The following is a 21,631-nucleotide window of genomic DNA, read 5'->3' as shown; positions in this document are numbered from 1 at the left end:
AGTCTTATTTACTTAAATGTGGTGGTATTTTCTATAATTTTTGAATGCATGATATGAACAGTGCATATTTGAATCTGAATCAAGGGATGTTGATGTATAAGGAACATGAATTTAGAGAATTATTATGACTTCTCTGAAATAAACAAAAATTTAATCCTTGAAGCAAAAGAAACAGCAAAAGAAAAAATCATTATAAAAATAAATAAATAATAATAAAAGCAAATGTCCAAGGCTCTGAGCATCAATGACTAGGGAGGTCGGACATGATTAAAAGCTCAAAGAGTTGTTTCCCTAGTCATATGCTTGTGGTGTGATTGTGTCAAGTAATCCTTGAGACAGAACACTTAGAGTCGAGACCAAGTGCGTTTAACAGAGTATGCCAAAGGCTTTGAGCACCACTGTCTGGGAGTAATTAAAAGAAAAGTCAAGAACTCAAAGAGAGTTCCCCAGTTAAGTGCTTGTGGTGTTTCTGTGTCGAGTAAAGCTTGAGACAAAACATTTAAAGTCACGGCTAGACTCAAGGTGCAAAGCACCAAAGAAAAATAAATTAAACTAAATTTTGCTGTGTTCAAAGATTAAACTGAAATATAAAAGATCAGAGAATTCATAATATTATCCGGATTCTAATTCCATATGACAGTGACATCCTTCTGATTTAAAGGAGAGTGAGATGCCAAACCTATTCAGGGTTACAATTATAAACCCCACTATAAAAAGAGACATGAGCTTAATCAAACTCTCATTCTCAAGCAAATTCACATCATAAGCTTATATTAGTCTTGGTTGCTTGAGGACAAGCAATAGTTTAAGTTTGGTGTTGTGATGCGTGAGCATCTTATCTATCTTTTCCTAGTGAATTTGCATCTAATTTGTTGAATTTAATTAAGAATTAATTGTATTTTAGCCACTATGAATGCTATTTTGAGTTTTGTACAATTTTATTTATTTTAGGTAGCATTCGGAGGGATTTGATGAAGTTTCTGCAGAGAAAAAGAAGAAACCAAAGATATGACCAGCGAAGACCAATGCGGACGCATGGCTCACGCGACCGCACGGAATGGAGAAATTGCAATGACGTGATCGCGTGCCTGACGCGAACGCGTGGACTGGAATATGCACAAATGACGCGAGCGCGTGGACGACGCGGACGCGTCACATACGTGATCTGCAATAATACAGAAAATGCTGGGGTGATTTCTGGGCTGTTTTGACCCACTTTCCAGCCCAGAAAACACATATTAGAAGCTGCAGAATGGACAAAGCAAGTGGTCCCCACCCATCAACTGAAAATCTGTTAATTAATTCGAATTTAAATTCAAATCTTATCTTTTAGGAAAAGATATTATTTTTATTTTTAGATAATTAGATTTTAAATTAATTAGGATTAGTTATAAAAGGGGAGACTTCTCTTCTATTAGATTACAATTACATTAGAGGGATTCCATTAGGGAATTCTATACAAATTTTCTCTCTTTTCCATGAGCAACTAATCCTCCACTGTTAAGGTTAGGAGCTCTGTCTATTTGTATGGATTGATTTTATTACTTTTTCTATTTTAATTGATGTTTTGGATTTATATTTAAGAATTGTTTTCATTCTTTATCTTATGAATTTGGGTGGAACGGAAGTATGACCCTCTTTCTATTTGAGTTATTGTATAACTTGGAAAAGCTCTATACTTGAATAACATCTTGAAAACATATTCTCCTAAATTTTAATTATTTGGATTTAAGGGGATACGTGACATATAATCCCCTTATTTTTGGGTAATTAGAGTTTTTGTGGCATGAAAACTGAAAATTGATTTTTACCCTCTAATTGGAATTAATTGACCAAGGAATTGGCAGTTGATGAATTTTAGAGGAGACTAGAAAGGTCTAAGGAATTAGGGTCTAGTCACATTTAGTTTGCCATAAATTAAATCCTACATAATTAAAATAGTTAGTAAGAAAAGTTAATCCGGAAAAATAGATAACTCTTAAGCCTTAACTGTTTATCCATATTTTATTCCCAATTTATTTAATTGTCTATACTTTTGATATTTTGAATTCGAACTTAAACCTTTTAAACATCTCAAAACCAATTTCTGCTTGCCTAACTAAGCTTATCACTCAATAACGGTTGCTTAATCCATCAATCCTCGTGGGATCGATGACAAACCCCAATTTGACGGTTTATCTTGTATTGAATTTAGGGGATTTTATCACCTTTTACCCACATTTATTCAATGAAATAGCATGGTTTTGTATATTCTCCTTTAATTGTGCTTAAGAGTGAAAACATGCTTTTTAGGTCTTAAAATAGCTAAATTTAATTCTCCTTGATTCCATTAGATGCCTTGGTATGTTTGCTAAGTGATTTCAGATTTAGAAGGCAAAGATTGGATCAAGGGAATGAAGAAAGAAGCATGAAAAGTTGGAGAACTCATGAAGAAATGAAAGAACCGGAAAGCTGTCAATCGACCCTTACTCACGTAAGGTATTACTTGGTACGACCCGGTGCACTTGCCGGTTAGTAAGTGTGGGTTATAAATTCCGCACCACTTCCCATGGGAGAGGATTAGGACTTATGACTAGAAACAGATTTCCAACTTGCTTGACTTTCCTTTATCTAGTAAGGGTAAACTAAGCAGAGCAACTTCCAATTATTAATTAATCTTGAGAGTATTTCAACAAGAATAGGGCTTCCAACTAATCCACCCCCAGTCAAGGCTTTTATTTAAAATTAGTGAAATTCTCTAAATTAATTTCCTGCTTATCAACTAAACCATTTTTGAAAACGCTTGATTGATAAAATAGCACATCTCCTTGCAACTCGTTAGGAGACGACCTGGGATTCATACTCCCAGTATTTTAATTTTCAATATTGTGACAACCCCTTTTAAATTGATAAGCGGATTTTTGGCTGGTTAAGGACTGTACTTGCAACGTGTCCATATTAATAAATTCTTAACTCGCCAATTTTTCCCACGTCAAATGCACCTAGGAGAGTCACTATCCAGGAGGAAGGAGCCCCAGATTTTACGCTCCAACCATTCCAGGCACACCACCCAACAGTAGCTGTAGATTTCGAAATAAAGTCTTCACTACTCAACTTGATGCCCAAGTTTCATGGCTTACCTGCTCAAGAGCCTATCAAACACCTGATGGATTTTTAGTCTGCTTGTTCTACTGTCAAGCGTAATGGCACTGATGAAATCTCCATTCTATTAAAAGCCTTCCCATTCTCTCTTGAGGGAAAGGCAAGAGAGTGGTACTACACTCAACCCGGAACAACTGTATCCAACTGGAATACACTTAGAAGAGAATTTTTGGAGAAATTCTTTCCAGCTGAGGTTGCCGATAAACTGAGGAAAGACATGTCCATGATCGTTCAGGATGAATCTGAAACTCTTTATGAATACTTGGAATGCTTCAATAATCTTCTAGAAGCATGTCCGCACCATATGATTGACAAGATAGTATTGCTCGGTTACTTTACACAGGGCTTGAAATCTCAAGATAGAAACACATTGGAAGGTGCTAGCAATGGGTCTATAAAAAAGTACAAGACTACAGAAGAAGCATGGCAATTGATCAGCGACTTAGCCGAATCTACCAGAAATCACAGACAGAAACAAGGCCGGTCAAGAGTTGTTGCAGAGGTATCCACTAGTAAAGAGACTGCTGCTATAGCTCATAGCTTATGTGAAATGACTAACTTGATGAAGCAGATGCAACTAAATCAACAACAACAACAGCAAGCTCAGCCATTTACACCACAGCACAACCAGCAGTTGGTTCCACAAAGAGTATGCAGAATTTGTGCAGATTACAGTCACTATACCGATGAGTGTCTGCAACTCCAACCGGAATATAACACTGTAGCAGCCACTCATAACTTTCATGACCGCTGCTTAGATGTGAAAATATGCTTTTTAGACCTTAAAGTAACTAAATTCAATTCACCTTTGATTCCACTAGATGCCTTGATATGTTTGTTAGTGATTTCAGATTGAAAAGGCTAGGAATGGATCAAAGGAGTGAAGAGGAAAGCATGCAAAGTGGAGAAATCATGAAATGTCAAAGAAGTTGAACTCGCCCATGGACGCGCGCGCACACCTGGCGCTTGCGCGCACCTGCGAATCACCCCATGGACGCGTACGCGTGCTGTGCGCGTACGCGTCAGTGCTGGTTTATGATTTTTTTTAATGAAAACGTGACCAACGAATTCTCAAGGGTTGTGGGGCCCAATTCCACTCTCTTTCAATTCAATTAGAGGTAATTCCTAATAATTGTGTTCATTTGATTTGTTGTTGTTTAATTCCTTGCAATTGAGTAGTGTAGATTTACTTTTCTTGCAATTTTACTATGCTTTCCTTTTATGCCTTCCAAGTGTTTGATGAAATGCTTGGTTGGATTTTAGAGTAGAATTTTATACTCTTGGCTTGGAAAGGTAACTTAGGACCTCTTGAGTTACTAATGTCCAAGTGATTGATGATTGGGAGCCATTGACTCTAGTTCTCACTAATTGGATTAGTGGAGAGTTAGGACTTATGGACTAGGATTGATATAGCTCATTTGACTTTCCTTTACTACTAGTTAGAGGATGATTTAATGAGATTAATCCTTGCCAATTCTCATATTGTGGTTAGTGATTAGGATAGAGATCCTTGACCACCAACCCTTGCCAAGACCTTTTTAGGCCTTAGTTTATTTTCTTGCCATTTATCTTCCATGCTTCTTATCAAAACCCCAAAATAACTCACAGCCAATAACAAGACACTTTATTGTAATTCCTAGGGAGAACGACCCAAGGTTCAATACTTCAGTTTATAAATTTAGGGGTTTGTTTTAGTGACAAACAACTTTTTGTATGAAAAGATTATTGTTTGGTTTAGGAACTATACTTGCAACGAGAATTCATTTGTGAAATTCTAAACCTTCAAAAATCCAATCATCAAAATGACAAATAAGGAGACAATCACAAAACTATGCTAATTAATTGAATAAATGTGGGTAAAAGGTGATAAAATCTCTTAAAATCAATACAAGATAAACCGTCAAAACGGGGTTTATCAACCTCCCCACACTTAAACCAAGCATGTCCTCATGCTTAAACCAAGAATGAAGTAAGGGTATGGCATTTATTCAATGGAAACTAATTAAATGCAATCTACCTATATGCAACTATCTACATTAATGCAATTGCTTGGTCAAAATAAATAAATTCCCAAGAAGCATATATGCACAAGGGCTAGGGACTAGCAAGTCTAATCCACAATTGGATTGAGTTATTAAATATTTTTTCAAACTTGCATGAAAAGTGATGATTATAGATGGAAACATGTAATTGAGCATCAGACCCTCACCGGATGTGTTTGCACTCTATTCGCTCAAGTGTTTAGGGTTGACTCTCTCAATTCTCCTCTATTTCATGCTTTCCAAGATTTGTTTTTCTTCTAACAATCAACAAATGTTTCATGCATGCATACAAGTATCGTGAGGTCTTTTCTTTCGTTGTAATGGGGCTAGGGTCAAGGTAGGATGCATATTTGGTCAAGTGAGCTTGAAATTCGAATCTTTGATAAGCTTAAACTTCCCACCTAACCTATGACATCCTATATAATTAAGCTCTAACCTAACTACCCATTTTGCACTCTTTCACATACTCATGTATCCCTTTTCGTTTCACAACACTCATGCATTGATTTTATTGAGCTACACCTTGCTTTGGGGCATTTTGTCCCCTTTTTATTTCTTTCTTTTTCTTTTTTTCTTTCTTTTTCTATTTTTTTCTTTTTTTCTTTTCCATATTATTTTCTTTTTCTTTTCTTTTTCTTATTTTTGTTTTCTTTCTATATACAAGAGCATCAATGCATAAGGTTTTACATTTGATCAATACATGAGTATGTACCCAATGTCCCAAGGTTCCCACACTTGAATGATACTCACACACACTAGCCTAAGCCAATCAAAGATCCAAATTAAGGGACAATTATTGTTTTTTGCTTTAAAACTTGTAATGTGCTAAAATAAGAACAAAGTGGGTTAATTGTAGGCTCAAATTTGGCTAACAAAGAAAGATAAAAGGTAAGGTTATTTGGGTAAGTGAGTTAAATGAAATGATGGCCTCAATCATATAAATGCATGAATACACAAAATAATAGACATAAAGAATCAAACAAATCTAAGATTACAATCATAGGAAGAGAATAATGCACACAAGAAGGAAAATAAGTGGTTATAAGATGTAACCACACTATTAGGCTCAAATCTCGTAGGCTTGTGTTCTTAGCTCAAAAATTCATGTTCCACAATATATATATATATATATATATATATATATATATATATATATATATATATATATATATATATATATATATATATATATGTGTGATTCAAGCAAGTTTAATGAAAAGTTTTCACTCAAATCAATTGAGGTGCCCTATAGATAGAAATCTTGAAAAATTTCATTATTTTGACTAAGCTTATTGTGTATATATATGCAAAATTAAGAAAATGCAAGTAAAAAAATCCTAAAAATCTAAAATGAAATGCAAAAGTGTTGGGATTAGAAATTTGTCACCCAAAATCACCGACCGATCGGACGACCTTTCCACACTTAAAAGTTTGCACCGTCCTCGATGCACTCAAAGACGAGCAAGTGGGTACGGCGACTCTTCGGATTGCTGCGTGTTCTTAGTCTTGCTTCCGTTATTGTTTGTGGTGCATTCGTCATGAAAAACAAAAATATAACACCATAAGATGAGAAGATATAAAAGCAAGGAAGCATACTAATGAGCGGATAATTTGTACGCTTTTTGGCATTGTTTTTAGTATGTTTTTAGTATGATCTAGTTAGTTTTTAGTATATTTTTATTAGTTTTTAGTTAAAATTCACTTTTCTGGACTTTACTATGAGTTTGTGTGTTTTTCTGTGATTTCAGGTATTTTCTGGCTGAAATTGAGGGACCTGAGCAAAAATCTGATTCAGAGACTGAAAAGGACTGCAGATGCTGTTGGATTCTGACCTCCCTGCACTCGAAGTGGATTTTCTGGAGCTACAGAAGCCCAATTGGCGCGCTCTCAACGGCGTTGGAAAGTAGACATCCTGGGCTTTCCAGCAATATATGATAGTCTATACTTTGCCCAAGATTTGATGGCCCAAACCGGCGTTCAAAGTCACCCTCAGAAATTCCAGCGTTAAACGCCGGAACTGGCACCTAAATGGGAGTTAAACGCCCAAACTGGCATAAAAGCTGGCGTTTAACTCCAAGAAGAGTCTCTACACGAAATTTCTTCATTGTTCAGCCCAAGCACACACCAAGTGGGCCCGGAAGTGGATTTTTATGTCATTTACTCATCTCTATACACCCTAGGCTACTAGTTTTCTATAAGTAGGACCTTTTACTATTGTATTGAGATATCGGGGTAGCTATCTTCATTTTATGCTATCTTAGATCATTGGGAGGCTGGCCATTCGGCCATGCCTAGACCTTGTTCTTATGTATTTTCAACGGTGGAGTTTCTACACACCATAGATTAAGGTGTGGAGCTCTGCTGTACCTCGAGTATTAATGCAATTACTATTGTTCTTCTATTCAATTCCGCTTGTTCTTTGTCCAAGATATCACTTGTTCTTCAACTTGATGAATGTGATGATCCGTGACACTCATCATCATTCTCACCTATGAACGTGTGACTGACAACCACCTCTGTTCTACCTTAGATTGGGTGAATATCTCTTGGATTCCTGATACACGATGCATGGTTGATCACCTGACAACCGAGTGCTCGCCTGACAAACGAGCCAGCCATTCCGTGAGATCAGAGTCTTCGTGGTATAGGCAAGAACTGATGGCGGCATTCAAGAGAATCCGGAAGGTCTAACCTTGTCTGTGGTATTCTGAGTAAGATTCAATGATTGAATGACTGTGACGTGCTTCAAACTCCTGAAGGCGGGGCGTTAGTGACAGACGCAAAAGAATCACTGGATTCTATTCCGGCCTAATTGAGAACCGACAGATGGATAGCCGTGCCGTGACAGGGTGCGTTGAACATTTCCACTGAGAGGATGGGAGGTAGCCACTGACAACGGTGAAACCCTTGCATAAGCTTGCCATGGAAAGGAGAAGAAGGATTGGATGAAGATAGTAGGAAAGCAGAGAGACGGAAGGGAAGGCATCTTCATACGCTTATCTGAAGTTCCTACCAATGAATTACATAAGTACCTCTATCCTTATCTTTATGCTTTATTCGTATACCACTATACCCATTTGAGTCTGCTTGACTAAGATTTACAAGGTGACCATAGCTTGCTTCATACCAACAATCTCCGTGGGATCGACCCTTACTCGCGTAAGGTTTATTACTTGGACGACCCAGTGCACTTGCTGGTTAGTTGTGCAAAGTTGTGTTTATGCCATGGTATTGAGCACCAAGATTTTGGGGCCATTACTAGGGATTATTTGAGTTGTGAAAAGTAGTGATCACAATTTCGCACACCAAGTTTTTGGCGCCGTTGCCGGGGATTGTTTTGTGTATGGACAACTGACGGTTCATCTTGTTGCTTAGATTAGGTATTTTTTTTCAGAGTTCTTAAGAATGAATTCTAGTGTTTCAAGATAATCTGTTGAAATCTGGCTGGCTGAGAAGCCATGTCTAATCTTATTGGACCGAGGTTTCAACTGATCATCACAAGAGCTTGTTGATCTCTATCAATCTTGCTATTGGAGCAATGATCTGCTAAGGCTTGGCTGGCCATTGGCCATGTCTAGTGTTTTGGACCGAAGCTTTCTTTGAAAGCTTGGCTGGCTGTGAAGCCATGTCTAATTCCTGGACCGGAGTCTTAGACTAGCATTGCAATGATTCCTGGAATCCAAATTAAGAATTCTGAAACTTTTATTTTCTATTTCCATATAATTTTCAAAAAAAAACACAAAAAAAAACTTCAAAATCATAAAAAAAAACCAAAAAGATTTTTTGTTTCTTGTTTGAGTCTAGTGTCTAATTTTAAGTTTGGTGTCTTGCATGTATTGTTTATTTGATCTTGGTTCTATTTTCAAGTCAATAGTACAGGGAACTGAAGATTCAGAACATGCAGCAGAGGAATTACACAGAAAAAGCTGGGCGTTCAAAACGCCCAGTGAAGAAGGACAGACTGGCGTTTAAACGCCAGCCAGGGTGCCTGGTTGGGCGTTTAACGCCCAAAAAGGTAGTGCATTGGGCGTTAAACGCCAGAATGTGCACCATTCTGGGCGTTTAACGCCAGGATGGCACAAGGGGGAGGATTTTGTTTTCAAATCAATTTTTTTCAAGTTTTCAAAGTTTTTCAAAATCCAATCTTTTTCAAATCATATCTTTTCAATCAAATGTTTTCAAAATCAATTTCTTTCCTTTTTCAAAGATACTTGCTATCAATTAATGATTTGATTCAACATTTCAAGTATGTTGCCTTTTCTGTTGAGAGAGGTTTAATGTTTGAATCATATCCTTTCTTGATAGCCAAGTTATTAATTTTTAAAATCAAATCTTTTTAAAAAAAAATTGTTTTCAAATCATATCTTCTCAATCACATGTTTTTTTAAAACCAATCATATCTTCTTAACCTCATCTTTTTCAAAATAGTTTTCAATCAAATCTTTTTGACTTCTAATTTCAAAATCTTTTTCAAAACTCACTTGATTCTTTTTCCACTTTGAGTTTTCGAAAATTATCAATCAATTTTTCAAATTGATTTTAAAAACTTCTTAATTAATTTTCGAAAATTCTCTTCCCCTCTTTTCACATCCTTCTATTTATGGAGTACCACTCCTTTTCAATGCACAATTCGAACTCTATCTGATTAAGTTCGAATTCTTCTACCTCTTTCTTTTATTTTTCTGTTCTTCTGACACCTAAAGGAATCTCTATACTGTGACATAGAGGATTCCACATTTTCTTGTTCTCTTCTCTTTCATATGAGCAGGAGCAGAGACAAAGGCATTCTTGTTGAAGCTGACCCTGAACCTGAAAGGACCTTGAAGCGAAAGCTAAGAGAAGCTAAGGCACAACTCTCTACAGAGGACCTAACAGAAATCTTCAAAGAAGAAGACATGGCAGCCGAAAACAACAACAATGCAAACAATGCAAGGAAGGTGCTGGGTGACTTTACTGCACCTACTCTCGATTTCTATGGGAGAAGCATCTCTATCCCTGCCATTGGAGCAAACAACTTTGAGCTTAAGCCTCAATTAGTTTCTCTAATGCAACAGAATTGCAAGTTCCATGGACTTCCATTGGAAGATCCTCATCAGTTCTTAGCTGAGTTCTTGCAAATCTGTGACACTGTCAAGACTAATGGGGTTGACCCTGAGGTCTACAGACTTATGCTATTCCCTTTTGCTGTAAGAGACAGAGCTAGGACATGGTTGGACTCACAACCCAAAGAAAGCCTGGACTCATGGGAAAAGCTAGTCAATGCCTTCTTGGCAAAGTTCTTTCCACCTCAAAAATTGAGTAAGCTTAGAGTGGAAGTCCAAACCTTCAGACAGAAGGATGGAGAATCCCTCTATGAAGCTTGGGAAAGATACAAACAATTGATCAGAAAATGTCCTTCTGACATGCTTTCTGAATGGAGCATCATAGGTATTTTCTATGATGGTCTCTCTGAACTATCCAAGATGTCTTTGGATAGCTCTGCTGGAGGATCTCTTCATCTGAAGAAGACGCCTACAGAAGCTCAAGAGCTAATTGAAATGGTTGCAAATAATCAATTCATGTACACTTCTGAAAGGAATCCTGTGAACAATGGGACTAATCAGAAGAAAGGAGTTCTTGAGATTGATACTCTGAATGCCATATTGGCTCAGAACAAGATATTGACTCAACAAGTCAATTTGATTTCTCAAAGTCTGTCTGGAATGCAAAATGCACCAAGCAGTACTAAGGATGCTTCATCTGAAGAAGAAGCATATGATCCTGAGAACCCTTCAATGGAAGAGGTGAATTACCTAGGAGAACCCTATGGAAACACTTATAATTCTTCATGGAGAAATCACCCAAATTTCTCATGGAAGGATCAATAGAGACCTCAATAAGGTTTTAACAACAATAATGGTGGAAGAAACAGGTTTAGCAATGGCAAGCCTTTTCCATCATCTTCTCAGCAACAGACAGAGAGTTCTAAGCAGAGCCATTCTGACTTAGCAACCATGGTCTCTGATCTAATCAAAACCACTCAAAGTTTCATGACCAAAACAAGGTCCTCCATAAGGAATTTAGAGGCACAAGTGGGATAGCTGAGCAAGAAAGTTACTGAACTCCCTCCTAGTACTCTCCCAAGCAATACAGAAGAAAATCCAAAAGGAGAGTGCAAGGCCATCAACATGGCCGAATTTGGAGAGGAAGGAGAGGAAGTGAACGCCACTGAGGAAGACCTCAATGGGCGTGCACTGACCTCCAATGAGTTCCCTAATGAGGAACCATGGGAATCTGAGGCTCAAAATGAGACCATAGAGATTCCATTGGACTTACTTCTACCTTTCATGAGCTCTGATGAGTATTCTTCCTCTGAAGATGATGAGTACGTCACTGAAGAGCAAGTTGCTAAATACCTTGGAGCAATCATGAAGCTAAATGACAAGTTATTTGGAAATGAGACTTGGGAGAATGAACCTCCTTTGCTCACCAAAGAACTGGATGACTTGTCTAGGCAGAAATTACCTCAAAAGAGACAAGATCCTGGGAAGTTTTCAATACCTTGTACCATAGGCACCATGACCTTCAAGAAGGCTCTGTGTGACTTAGGGTCAAGTGTAAACCTCATGCCTCTCTCTGTAATGGAGAAGCTAGGGATCTTTGAGGTGCAAGCTGCAAGAATTTCATTAGAGATGGCAGACAACTCAAGAAAACAAGCTCATGGACTTGTAGAGGATGTTTTGGTGAAGATTGAAAACCATTACATCCCTGCTGATTTCATAGTCCTAGAGACTGGGAAGTGCATGGATGAAACCATCATCCTTGGCAGACCCTTCCTAGCCACAGCAAAGGCTGTGATTGATGTTGATAGAGGCGAACTGATCATTCAAGTGAATAAAGAATCCTTTGTGTTTAAGGCTCAAGGATATCCCTCTGTCACCATGGAGAGGAAGCATGAAGAGCTTCTCTCAAATCAGAGTCAAACAGAGCCCCCACAGTCAAACTCTAAGTTTGGTGTTGGGAGGCCACAACCAAACTCTAAGTTTGGTGTTGAACCCCCACATTCAAACTCTAAGTTTGGTGTTGGGAGGTTCCAACATTGCTCTGAGAAAATGTGAGGCTCCATGAGAGCCCTCTGTCAAGCTACTGACATTAAAGAAGCGCTTGTTGGGAGGCAACCCAATGCTATATTTTATCTATTTTCTTTTTTTATTTTATGTTTTTTGTAGGTTGATGATCATGAGAAGTCACAAAATCAATTGAAAGAGCAAAAACAGAATGAAAAACAGGAAGAAAAACAGCACACCCTGGAGGAAGAGCTTACTGGCGTTTAAACGCCAGTAAGGCCAGCAGGTGGGCGTTTAACGCCCAGTCTGGCACCATTCTGGGCGTTTAACGCCAGAAAGGGGCACCAGACTGGCGTTAAACGCCAGAAAAGGGCAAGAACCTGGTGTTAAACGCCAGAAATGGGCACCAGCCCGGCGTTTAATGCCAGAATTGGCTCAAAACGTGATTTTGCATGCCATTTGGTGCAGGGATGACTTTTCCTTGACACCACAGGATCTGTGGACCCCACAGGATCCCCACCAACCCCACCACTCTCTCTCTTCTTCCCCATTCACCAATCACCTCAATACCTCTTCCCCAAAAACCCTTCACCTATCAAATCCCATCTTCTCTTCACCACTCACATCCATCCTTCATAAAAACCCCACCTACCTTACCATTCAAATTCAAACCACTTTCCCTCCCAAACCCACCCATTCATGACCGCACCATTAGCCCCTCCTCTTCTATATAAACCCTTCTTCACTCCTTCATTTTCACACAACCTAAACACCACTTCTCTCCCTCTTTGGCCGAACACAAAAGCCATTCCCTTCTTCCTCATTTCTTCTTCTTCTACTCTCTTCTTTCTTCTTTTGCTCAAGGACGAGCAAACCTTTTAAGTTTAGTATGGTAAAAGCGTTGCTTTTTCGTTTTTCCATAACCATTTATGGCATCCAAGGCCGAAGAAACCTCTAGAAAGAGGAAAGGGAAGGCAAAAGCTTCCACCTCCGAGTCATGGGAGATGGAGAGATTCATCTCAAGGGTGCATCAAGACCACTTCTATGAAGTTGTGACCTTGAAGAAGGTGATCTCCGAGGTCCCTTTTTCACTCAAAAAGAGTGAATATCCGGAGATCCGACATGAGATCCGAAGAAGAGGTTTGGAAGTTCTTACCAACCCCATTCAACAAGTCGGAATCTTAATGGTTCAAGAGTTCTATGCCAATGCATGGATCACCAAGAACCATGATCAAAGTGTGAACCCGGATCCAAAGAATTATCTTACAATGGTTCGGGGGAGATACTTGGATTTTAGTCCGGAAAGTGTAAGGTTGGCATTCAATTTGCCCATGATGCAAGGAGATGAACATCCTTACACTAGAAGGGTCAACTTTGATCAAAGGTTGGACCAAGTCCTCACAGTCATATGTGAAGAGGGCGCCCAATGGAAGAGAGATTCAAGAGGGAAGCCGGTTCAATTGAGAAGGCATGACCTCAAACCCGTGGCTAGAGGATGGTTGGAGTTTATCCAACGCTCAGTTATTCCCACTAGCAACCGGTCCGAAGTTACTCTAGACCGGGCCATCATGATTCATAGCATCATGATTGGAGAAGAAGTGGAAGTTCATGAGGTTATAGCCCAAGAACTCTATAAGGTGGCGGACAAGTCCTCTACCTTAGCAAGATTAGCCTTTTCCCATCTCATTTGTCACCTCTGTTATTCTGTTGGAGTTGACATAGAGGGAGACATCCCCATTGATGAGGATAAGCTCATCACATACATTGTTGGAATGAGGTAGATCACTAGAAATGAGTGAGTGAATTAGTGTGACATTGATGACAAATAGGTGTGTGAATTCTAAATTGCGCGGTTTAGAACACACATTAGCATAAAAGGGTGATGTCACAAAAGAAGCATGCACTTCACTTATTCTAGTGTGCTTGAGATGCTTTAAGTAAACTTGTAAGGTAAAACAAGCATTAAAGAAGCATGAAAGCATTCAGGCTAAAACATATGGATGCATATGATCATGAAATACCATGCACTAAGGTAAATGCACATCATCATCAAGAAATTGCCCACTCAAAGAGAGAGTTCAAATCACATGGTGGCTAGCTACAACATTGATAAACCCCATTTGTAGGGTCTATCTTGTATTGATTTTAGGGGATTTTATCACCTTTTACCCACATTTATTCAATGAAATGGCATGGTTTTGTGATTGTCTCCTTATTTGTGCTTAGATGTGAAAACATGCTTTTAAACCCTTAATTTGATGGTTTTAATCTCCCTTTGATTCCACTAGATGCCTTGATATGTTTGTTAGTGATTTCGGATTGAAAAGGCTAGGAATGGATCAAAGGAGTGGAGAGGAAAGCATGCAAAGTGGAGAAATCATGAAAAGTCAAAGAAGTTGAACTCACCCATGGACGCGCGCGCACCTGGTGCTTGCGCGCACCTGCGACTCATCCCATGGACGCGTACGCGTGCTGTGCGCGTACGCGTCGGTGCTGGTTTATGATTTTTTATTGAAAACGTGGCCAACGAATTCTGAAGGGTTGTGGGGCCTAATCTCAACCAACTTTGGCGCCTAAACTGCTATTTAAAGCCAAAGATTGAAGAGCAAAGGGGATTCCATTCATTTTTACTCATTAGGATTAGTTAAAAGTAGTTTCTAGAGAGAGAAGCTCTCTCTTCTCTCTAGAATTAGGATTAGGATTAGGTTTAGTTCTTAGATCTAGGTTTTAATCTTTGCTTTCTTCTACTTCTACCTTTCAATTCCTTGTAGTTACATTCATTCTTCTTCCATTCTTTTATTGTAATTTCCTTTATGTTGTTCTTATGTTTTGTTGTAGATCTACTATTGTTCCTTCCATTTTCTTTCAATTCAATAAGAGGTAATTCATGTAGATCTTGTTTCCTTTAATTGTTGTTGTTAATTCTTTACATTTGATTGTTGTTAGAATTAATTCTTGTTGTTGATTTACTATGCTTTCCTTTTATGCCTTCCAAGTGTTTGATGAAATGCTTGGTTGGATTCTAGAGTAGAGTTTTATGTTCTTGGCTTGGAAAGGTAACTTAGGAACTCTTGAGTTACTACTGTCCAAGTAATTGATGATTGGGAGCCATTAACTCTAGTTCTCACTAATTGAATTAGTGGAGAGTTAGGACTTATGGACTAGGATTGATATAGCTCATTTGACTTTCCTTTACTACTAGTTAGAGGATGATTTAATGAGATTAATCCTTGCCAATTCTCATATTGTGGTTAGTGATTAGGATAGAGATCCTTGACCACCAACCCTTGCCAAAACCTTTTTAGGCCTTAGTTTACTTCCTTGCCATTTATCTTTCATGTTTCTTATCAAAACCCCAAAAATAACTCATAACCAATAACAAGACACTTCATTACAATTCCTAGGGAGAACGACCCGAGGTTTTATACTTCGGTTTATAAATTTAGGGGTTTGTACTTGTGACAAACAATCTTTTGTATGAAAGGATTCTTTGTTGGTTTAGAAACTATACTTGCAACGAGAATTCATTAGTGAAATTCTAAACCGTCAAAAATCCAATCATCAAAATGGCGCCGTTGCCGGGGATTGCAATGGTGTTATGTTATTGGTTATTGTACATATGTGAATAGTGTGAATATCTTGCTTTTTTTTGCTTTGTTTGCTATTTGTAGAATTTTGTTTCTCTTATTTTCTATTAGCTTTTGATTTTTGTTTTCTCTTTTCACCATGAATTCTCATTTTGGCTATGAGTGTGATTACAACCATGTTGTAGGCAATGGGAGCTACAATGAAGATGTGTATCAAGGATGGGACAACCAAAGGTGGGAGGAGCCATATGCATATGATCAATCCTCATGGCAACAACCTCCACCAATGCACTATGAAGAAGAGCCATTCTATGATGCATATCAATCCAATGGCTATGGTGAATCTCCTTGTGATTTTTAAGAACCACCACTATATGCCTATGAATCATATCCTCAACATCAACCTCAACCACACTCACAAGCCTATTTTCAACAAACACCTCCATATGACCATGATCCTTACCCACCATACCAACCTCCTTTTGAACCATATGAGCCATATATGGAACCACAATTCCAAGATTACTACTCCCAAGAACCACCTCAATACACACCACCGCCTTACCAAGAAGAACCACCTTCCTATAATGAACCCTTTCTCCAAGACAATGAACCCTCTTATCCACTCCAATCCTCAATGGATGAAATCCTTAGCCTTATACTTCAAGGGCAAGGAGAAATGCAAAGGGAGACACTAGAATTTATGGCTACCTTGACCAAGGTAGTAAGCATTTTTGCCTCCCAATGCTTGAGCACTCAAAGCACTCCTATGGTCACATGTGGAGAATCGATTAAAGAGCATAGCATGAAGGAGAGATTGAAAACTCCGGTGGAAAATGAGGAATGCCACTTTGTATTAGAACAATTGGAGAAGCCTATGATTATTGAAGAAAAAGAAGGAGTGGTTGAAGACTTAGGAGATGCGGAACTTCCATGGGAAGCTAAAATCAAAGAAAATCCCTCCAAGAAGAGTAAATTTGATGTTGAGGAGGAATGTGCACAACCTCCGAGGCATATTCTATATGAAGACTTGGAGAGAATGAAGCAAGAATTGAGTTTCCTTGGTGATGAAGATCATGTATCCAATCTTCTTGGTGAAGAATCCTTTGAATTTGAAGAACCTTCTCCCAATGAATTTGAAAGTGATGTGGAGGTAGATTTTTCTCAACCTCCCATTTATGACTTGAGTGATGGAGAAGAGTTAGATGAAGTTGATGAATAAAGGATTGAGAATGAAGAAGTTTATGAAGAGGTGGACATTGAGAAGGAAGCAAACAAGGGAGTAGAGCTTGCAAGCACATTGGAGATACCTCTCCCCAAGCCACCACCATCTATTCTCTCATTCAAGTGGGTAAATTCCTTATACTTAAGCTTTGTTATTCCCCTTGAATATGGTTTGCTTGAGACGGATGGTCAACTTAGAAAAATTAGTGGCTTTAAGAGTAAAAAGGAGATGGTTAGTGGTTGGAAGCATCATTCTAGGTTCATTATGGTCACATGTTCAAAGCTTAATAGCAAGAGTTGGTGTAGAACTAGATTGCTTGGGTCTAGGATGATGTTTGGTCATTTCTTTGAGAATTCACTTTGCTCACTCCCACATGGACTAATGGTAATCAACTTCAAGACGGGTGTGAAAATAAAGTGTGGGATCCCAGATTAGAAAAAGAGGATCAACATTGGGAGCCCATGGTTTGTGAAGAACTCCATCAAAACTTGGAGATATTGATCTTAAATGATGGAGCTTATTGGAAGTCCAAGCATTGGTGGAAGTTCCAAGATGAGTACAAGCACAAGCCACCTTGAGAAGAGCTCCCCATAAGTCCAACTTAAGGACAATAAACAAAAGTGCTAGGTGGGAGACACCCCACCATGGTAACTTCTTTTCATTTTCTCTTTTTGTACATATTGGTAGAATTAGTTTAAATTCTTGTTTTGATTGATTCGATGAGCTTAATTGGTAGTTTAGTATGTTAAATAGGGTTTTATGGTGTTTTGGTAGCTGTTTGGAGGTTTGGAATGCTTGGATTGGTGCAAAAACATAGCAAAACTTTTTGAAAAACAGAGCACCATCCACGCGTACGCGCACTGCGTGCGTACGTGCACTTCAAGCATTTTCGACCACTTACGCGCACGCGTACATAGCGCGCGCGCGTAGATGAAGAAGTTCCACCCCCAGCCAACTAACCCGAGAGGTAGGCCTCTACTGTGCGAATATTGAGCCCCAGGCCCAACACCATGCACGCGCAAGCGCACATGCCGCGCGCGCATCGATCAGGCCACCTGCACCCCTGGTACTTTTACCAGAGAGTTGTGCCAACTCTGGGCCAACGTTGAGCCGCCGGCCTGACTAGCCACTCACGCACACGCGCACACGACGCGTCCACGCCCCTCTCTCTGTTCCACCACCCGCGCGCGCGCCATGCGTGCGTGCGCGTGGATGCCCTTTCTTCCATCCATTTCTTTTCTTCTCCTCTTTCCATTTCTTTTCCTTCTCCTTTCTTCTTCCCTTCTCCTATCCCTCATCCAACACTTCCAAACACCATCGATAACCATTTATTTTAGTTAGCTAATTAGTTAGTTAGTAAGTCGATTAGTTAGTATTAGTTAGTTTTCATTTCATTTTTTCCTTTTCATTGTAAGTGTTGGATTGTTATTCTTGTTTATCATTAATTGCTGTTGAGTACTAAAAAGGGATGTTATCTTCACATCATTATGTTTACAATCTTTGTTGGATTCTATTGTTGAGGTTATATTTTTCTACTTGGTTTTGAGTTTTTCATGCTTACCTTTTGAAAAATGCCAAGTGATGAGAATTGCCTTCGAGCTTATAACTCTTTTGAATTGCATGTTGTAGCTAGCCACCATGTGATTTGAACTCTCTTTTTGAGTGGGCAATTTCTTGATGGATGTTGTGAATTTATCTTAATGTATTGTATTTCATAATCATATGCATCCATATGTGTTTGACTTGAATGCTTTCATGCTTCTCTAATGCTTGTCTTACCTTACAAGCCTACTTAAAGCATCTCAAGCACACTAGGACAAGTGAAGTGCATGCTTCTTTTGTGACATAGCTTTTATGCTAATGTGTGTTCTAAACCGCGCAATTTAGAATTCACACACCTAATATTTCTTAATGTCACACTAATTCACTCACTCATTTCTAGTGATTTACCTCATTCCAACAATGTATGCTTCCTTGCTTTTGTTTTCCCATCTTATGGTGTTATATTTTTGTTTTTCATAAATGATGCACCACAAGCAATAACGAAAGCAAGACTAAGAACACGCAGCAATCTGGAGATTCGCCGTACCCCCTTGCTCATCTTTGAGTGCACCGAGGATGGTGCAAACTTTTAAGTGTGGGGAGGTCATCCGATCGGTCGGCGATTTTGGGTGACAAATTTCTAATCCCAACACTTTTGCAATTCATTCTAGGATTTTATGGTTTTTACTTGCATTTTCTTATTTTTGCATATATATACACAATAAGCTTAGTCAAAATAATGAAATTTTTCTAGATTTCTATCTATAGGGCACCTCAATTGATTTAAGTGAAAACTTTTTCATAAAACTTGCTTGAATTATATATCTTGTGGATCATGTTTTTGAGCTAAGAACACAAGCTTGTGAGATTTGAGCCTAATAGTGTGGTTACATCTTATAACCACTTATTTTCCTTCTTGTGTGCATTATTCTCTTTCTATGATTGTAATCTTTGCTTTGTTTGATTCTTTATGTCCATTATTTTGTGTATTCATGCATTTATATGATTGAGGCCATCATTTCATTTAACTCACTTACCCAAATAGCCTTACCTTTTATCTTCCTTTGTTAGCCATATTTGAGCCTACGATTAACCCACTTGTTCTTATTTTAGCACATTACAAGCCTTAAAGCGAAAAACAATAAATGTTCTTATTTGGATCTTTGATTAGCTTAGGCTAGTGTGTGAGTATCATTCAAGTGTGTGAACCTTGGGACATTGGGTGAATAAAATGGTAGTTTTGTATTATTGTTTGAAATATTGGGAATTGGGTACATACTAATATATTGATCAAATGTAAAACCTTATGCATTGATGCTCTTGTATATAGAAAGAAAAAAAATGAGAAAAACAAAAAAAAAAAATAAAAACAATATGGAAAAGAAAAGAAAAAAATAGAAAAAGAAAGAAAAAGAAGAAAAATAATAAAAAGGGGACAAAATGCCCCAAAGTGAAGCTCAATAAGATCAATGCATAAGTGTTGGAAAATGAAAAAGAAAATGCATGAGTATGTGAAAAGGTGAAAAATGGGTAGTTAGGCTAGCTTTGAAATTGTATAGAATGTCATAGGTTAGGTGTGAAGTCTAAGCTTATCAAAGATTCAAATTTCAAGCTCACTTGACCATATATGCATCCTACCTTGACCCTAGCCCCATTACAACCTAAAGAAAAGACCTCATGATACTTGTATGCATGCATGAAATATATGTTGAGAGAATCAACCCTAAACACTTGAGCGAATAGAGTGCAAACACATCCGGTGAGGGTTTGATGCTCAATTACATGTTTCCACCTATGACCATCTCTTCTCATGGAAGTTTGTAAAAATATTTAATAACTCAATTCAATTATGGATTAGACTTGCTAGTCCTTAGCCCTTGTGCATATACGCTCCTTGGGAATTGATTTATTTTGACCAAGCAATTGCATTCATCTAGATAGTTGCATATAGGTAGATTGGATTTAGTTATTTCCCATTGAATAAATGCCATACCCTTACTTTATTCTGGGTTTAAGCATGAGGACATGCTTGCTTTAAGTGTGGGGAGGTTGATAAACCCCATTTGTAGGGTTTATCTTGTATTGATTTTAGGGGATTTTATCACCTTTTACCCACATTTATTCAATGAAATGGCATGGTTTTGTGATTGTCTCCTTATTTGTGCTAAGATGTGAAAACATGCTTTTAGACCCTTAATTTGATGGTTTTAATCTCCCTTTAATTCCACTAGATGCCTTGATATGTTTGTTAGTGATTTCAGATTGAAAAGGCTAGGAATGGATCATAGGAGTGGAGAGGAAAGCATGCAAAGTGGAGAAATCATGAAAAGTCAAAGAAGTTGAACTCGCCCATGGACGCGCGCGCGCACCTGGCGCTTGCGCGCACCTGCGACTCACCCCATGGACGCGTACGCGTGCTGTGCGCGTACGCGTCGGTGCTGGTTTATGATTTTTTAATGAAAACGTGGCCAACGAATTCTGAAGGGTTGTGGGGCCTAATCTCAACCAACTTTGGTGCCTAAACTGCTATTTAAAGCCAAGGATTGAAGAGCAAAGGGGATTCTATTCATTTTTACACATTAGGATTAGTTAGAAGTAGTTTCCAGAGAGAGAAGCTCTCTCTTCTCTCTAGAATTAGGATTAGGATTAGGTTTAGTTCTTAGATCTAGGTTTTAATCTTTGCTTTCTTCTACTTCTACCTTTCAATTCCTTGTAGTTACATTCATTCTTCTTCCATTCTTTTATTGTAATTTCCTTTATGTTGTTCTTATGTTTTGTTGTAGATCTACTATTGTTCCTTCCATTTTCTTTCAATTCAATAAGAGGTAATTCATGTAGATCTTGTTTCCTTTAATTGTTGTTGTTAATTCTTTACATTTGATTGTTGTTAGAATTAATTCTTGTTGTTGATTTACTATTGGTGGACGAAATTGTGATCCTTAAAATTGATCTCCTTGTACTTATATGGAATTTGAAATTGGCACGAGTGGACACAACTCCGTTCAACTAACCAGCAAGTGTACTGGGTCGTCCAAGTAATACCTTACG

At 38.3% G+C, this 21,631-nt stretch overlaps 1 non-coding gene across 1 annotated transcript; it reads right to left on the bottom strand.

Annotated features, from left to right (window-relative positions):
- Nucleotides 1-10,483: 10,483 nt before the first annotated feature.
- LOC130956128 (small nucleolar RNA R71) lies at nt 10,484-10,591 on the bottom strand. Its single transcript, XR_009077009.1, has one exon. It is a non-coding gene; the product is annotated as a small nucleolar RNA R71 (small nucleolar RNA).
- Nucleotides 10,592-21,631: the final 11,040 nt, after the last annotated feature.

The sequence above is a fragment of the Arachis stenosperma genome, chromosome 1, assembly GCF_014773155.1.
Source record: "Arachis stenosperma cultivar V10309 chromosome 1, arast.V10309.gnm1.PFL2, whole genome shotgun sequence".
NCBI lineage: Eukaryota > Viridiplantae > Streptophyta > Magnoliopsida > Fabales > Fabaceae > Arachis > Arachis stenosperma.
This window is presented reverse-complemented; position numbering and strand designations above follow the sequence as displayed.